This window comes from Nanorana parkeri, unplaced genomic scaffold (assembly GCF_000935625.1).
Source record: "Nanorana parkeri isolate BGI_ZX_2015 unplaced genomic scaffold, ASM93562v1 scaffold1877, whole genome shotgun sequence".
NCBI classification, from domain to species: domain Eukaryota; kingdom Metazoa; phylum Chordata; class Amphibia; order Anura; family Dicroglossidae; genus Nanorana; species Nanorana parkeri.
Window position 1 is genome coordinate 162,833 of NW_017308145.1, and position 2,111 is coordinate 164,943.

Here is a 2,111-nt window from a genome sequence, read left to right on the forward strand (position 1 = left end):
TGTTTCATATGTCTGTTTAAAAAAAAAAAAAATCCCATTTTCTTTTGTTTTGTATCATTATTTTTTTTGTGGTTCAATAAAGAAGAAGAAAAAAAAAAACAGCTTTATTTAATTGGTAAATAACTTTGTAATGTTTGGTACCGGAATCACAGTCTCATTATAAATGGAAACATTAAAGAATACAAATGTATACATTTTATTTACAGTAACACGATTTTTATTTTTTTTAAACTGATCAAAGTTAAAAAAAAAAGTTTGTGTTTTTTTTCTTCTTTTTAAAGGATAGAATGTATACATTTGGTTTATTGTAACACTTTTTTTATTTAAAAAAAAAAAATGATCAAAGTTAAAAAAAAAGTGTTTTTTTTTCTTTACGTTTTGTTACATAAATAAAACAAAAATAATTTCCCCAAGACGATATCAAATTAAAGCTTTGTTTGTCCGGGAAAAAAAATAAATAAATCTGCAAACATACAGAAAAAGCGCAACACAATGTGCATTAAAGATGTGTTACTGTATAAATGTGGAGAGACTCTGTAACTTACCGTCTCATGAAAAGATTTAGCGTCGGCGCCAACCTTTTGCCGCCCTTGGACAATCCTTGTTCTTTATGCTTAAAGGAGAACTATGGGGTTAAGGCTTTTCCCCATAGTTCTCCTTAGGCCCCATTCACACTGCGCGATTCGCAAATCGCGCATTTGTCGCGCGATTTGCATTTTGCGCGATATCATGCGCAAATGCATTGAGCAAGCTTGAATCGCGGCTAAATCCGCTCCAAAAAGGGTCCTGCTGTAGCGACGCACGACCCTTTGCTCCATTGAGAAGCATTGGCGAGCGATATCGCGCGGTAAATTGCCGCGATATCGCGGGACTTACCGCACCATAAATCGCTAAGTGTGAACGGGGCCTAAGGGTAACGAGAGGACACAAACTAGCGTCCTCCCGTCACCCTAGGCTCAGTATATAGGGAGCTACAGCTCGCGGTATACTGAGACGCCGCAGCAAGTGAATTAAAATGTACACAGCAAATTGAAACGACAGGAATTCCAAAGTGACGACCTCTTGGAACGGTGGCGGTGGATCGTTCTCCCTCACGTAGGGGGCTCCAGTGAGACTGTTGGTGGGCATTGCAGTGAGCGAGCACATCCGTCCGCTTCCGTTACACCTCCAGCAATACAAAAACCCGGGAGCCACTGTAAAAAAAAAACGTCCCCCCTACAGCCGGAAAAAGACCGTCCCCCGCATATCAGCGCTTTGCTGTCCTTTAAAATGTCCATATCCCCCTCCCCCTCCATCAGTCCTCGGTTCAAATATTCCAAAAAGTGTTAAAAAACAAAATAAAAAGGACAAAAAAGTTGTTTTAATTTTGTATCACTTTTAAAACATTTTATGTTTGTGTCGCACATCTTACACCCCATTCACACCGAGCGATATGGATATTGCGCTTTTTTTCCCGCGCTGAGCGGCTTTGAGCTACATTGCGCGATATTGAGCGACAGTGGACATTTTATCGCGCTACGTAGCACGTTTTTTTCGGCGGGACTTCGTCGCTGCTACATTGGGCTGTAACCAATCAACGGCGATCTTGTTGCGACATCATTCTTTCCTCCCGTTTTGCAGAGCAAAAGTGACCCTTCTGTAGCGCGAATATCGCCGGTAGTGCGCGATGGTGCGCGACACCATAGAGTCTTTTGGAGCTGAATCACGCGACATCCGCGCAAAAAAAGGGCCGTGTACGAGCGACGAGCTACAGGCGACATTGAGCTGTGAGATGCGAACGGCCCGATTGAAATGCATTGGACAAGCTACATAGAGCGTTATCGCGCGGAAATAGGCGCGATTTTGCGGCAAAAATCGCGCGTTGAACCGCTCAGTGTGAACGGGGCCTTAAACATTTTCTGGGTCATGCACTAAAGTGGTATTGCTTACTCAGCTAGAGATATCCTATGATGACCTTACTGTTCACAGAAATTATAAAAAAAATGTAAAAACATTTTTCAATTCATTTGAAACATTTAATAAAATTGTATTTTTAATAATTGAATCAAATTTTATTTTAACAATTTAATCAAATTGTATTTTAATAATTTAATCAAATTGTATTTTTAATA